This window comes from Coregonus lavaretus, assembly GCF_964263955.1.
Source record: "Coregonus lavaretus genome assembly, chromosome: 8".
NCBI lineage: Eukaryota > Metazoa > Chordata > Actinopteri > Salmoniformes > Salmonidae > Coregonus > Coregonus lavaretus.
This window is the reverse complement of record NC_139995.1, coordinates 19,994,688-19,997,466: the sequence shown is the minus strand read 5'-3', so window position 1 is coordinate 19,997,466 and position 2,779 is coordinate 19,994,688.

Here is a 2,779-nt window from a genome sequence, read left to right as displayed (position 1 = left end):
TAACAACAGTAACTCACCCCAAATGTCACCTTTCCACTGATCTCTGCCGGATATCTAAAGTCTCCCAAACATAATTAATAACCGAAAACGTCTTCTTAATGACAGCTGTTCAGTGGCTGAAACGTTCGACTTTGATGGCTAGTTATTAGCCCAGATCCATTTGGTGAGGTAAAGACATCAGAGAAATAAACTGGCCACAGTATACTTGATTTTGAGATCTTTATCACAGAGCAAGCAAAGTCAAATGGGATTATTATTATAGTACAGCTGTCATGACTAAGCTGCTGTAGATCTAAAGTCTTTATTCACTCCAATAGCCAATTGCAGTCATCTTGACTTTTGAATAATTGTGAAGATAGAAACGTAGCAGGCCTAACAATAGTTTATGAATGATAGTATGTGTGTTGATATTTTGCTGTAAAACATAATTTTCCCTTATATAGGTGAAATATATACTGAGTGTACAAAACATTAGGAAGACCTTCCTAATATTGAGTTGCACCCCCTTTTTCCCTCAGAACAGCCTCAATTAGTCAGGCATGGACTACAAGGTGTCGAAAGCATTCCACAGGGATGCTGGCGCATGTTGACTCCAATGTTTCCCACAGTTGTGTCAAATTGGCTGGATGTCCTTTGGATGGGGGACCATTGCTGATATACACGAGAAACTGTTGAGCATAAAAAACCCAGCAGCCTCGCAGTTCTTGACACACTCAAACCGGTGTACCTGGCACCAACTACCATACCCTGTTCACTGGCACTTAAATATTTTGTCTTGCCAATTCACCCTCTGAATGGCACACACACACAATCCATGTCTCAATTGTCTCGAGGCTTCAAAATCCTTCTTTAACCTGTCTCCTCCCCATCATCTACACTGATTGAAATGGATTTAACAAGTAAAATCAATAAGGGATTATACCTTTCACCTGGATTCACCTGGTCAGTCTATGGCATGGACGTTCCTAATGTTTTGTATACTCAGTGTATATGTTACAGTGCATGAAGGAGATAACATAAACATATTGTTTTGCAGTGACATTTTTTAGTTGCCCAAACTCAATTTTCCACATGTAACACACACAGCCATATTGTAGTTTCCAAAGTTTTGGGCAAAATCACAACTTGACACAATACAATCTGAAACAGATTGCTGCACTGTTACAACACAATTCCTTGTGACAAATGAATGCACACTCTAATAGACACCCAATACATCACTGTCTGCCTCCCTTGACACTGCGCAATGACCACGAACCGCCAACACACTTTACAGTCAAATGACTTGCCAGTCTATGACTGTCAGCCGCGATGATAATGATAATCCGCGATGACAATTCTCCACCATTTTTTCTCCCCAGAAAGCAAAGTCAACCCAAAAGCCACTACCCTGAGACAGGCCCAACAACGAGATCCATCATGTTCCTCATGAATGGTTATGTGCAGTACATGACAGGGCTTGTTCCACAAGGGGTGCTGGGGCAACAGTGCTCCCAGCTTCCTGGGAGATTTCAAACTTCACACTTCCCATTAAACAGAGACCATTTTTCATCACAATGTCTCCACAGAATCAGACACACGTCAGCATAGTGACTCTCAATCGTTTGCCACTCGAGAGTTAATGACCCAGAGCTCTGTTCCAAACTGGGGGGGGGAGTGAATGTGAGAGAGAGAGAGAGAGAGAGAAAGAGAGAGAGAGAGAGAGAGAGAGAGAGAGAGAGAGAGAGAGAGAGAGAGAGAGAGAGAGAGATAGAGAGAGAGAGAGCGAGAGAGAGAACTAATACTGTGCATTGACCCTGAGATACTTACATGTACACAGTGTACATTTTTCACAAGTCGCAGTGTATTTTAACATACAGCTGCAGCTGGTTCTGCGTAGCGATTTACTTTTCTGAATAGGAAATAAGCCTACATACCTTAATAATCACAGTGTACCACACCTTGTGACTGACTCACTGTGCAATCAAACCTAGAGAAAAGCACTAGATGTAATGGACAGTTCAACCGTCTAGTATGTGAAAATCACATAATCTTCCACGTTTTTTACCATTTTAAAAGAAATAGTTCTACAATGTTCTCCAGTGTTGTACATTTCACTGTTGAATGGTTCAAAGGTTTCTATTGGAAGCACTTTTGATCAAATGACTCCCAATTCCGTTTGAGGTTGATTTTAAACAATGCAGTAATATCTAGCTGACCGCACCACCCTCTGGAGAGCCCTGCGGCTGTGAACAGTGCAGTTGCTGCACCAGGTGGTGATACAGCCCGACAGAATGCTCTCGATGGTGTAACTGTAGAAGTTTGTGAGGGTCTTGGGGGCCAAGACAAATTTCTTCAGCCTCCTTTTGACCCTTTCCACTGCGGCCCGTCGATATTCCAACTCTCCCTGAGACACCCTCGGAAAGTGGGGTTACGGCCAGGGTCAACAGTGACCCTGTAGCAATAAGAGTTATGTGCCTTGCTCAAGGGCACATCGTTAGATTTGTAGGCACAGGGATTCAAACTAGCGACATTTCGGTTACTAGCACAACGCTTTAACAGCTAGGCTACCTGCCACCCACTGTTGTGTCATCAGCAAACTTGATGATTGAGTTGGAGACATGCGTGGCCACGCAGTCATGGGTGAACAGGGAGTACAGGAGGGGGCTGAGCATGCACCCCTGTGGGGCCTCCGTGTTGAGGATCAGCGTTGTGGAGGTGTTGTTGCCTACCTTCACCACCTGGGGGCAGCCCGTCAGGAAGTCTAGGACCCAGTTGCACAGGGAGGGGTTTAGACCCA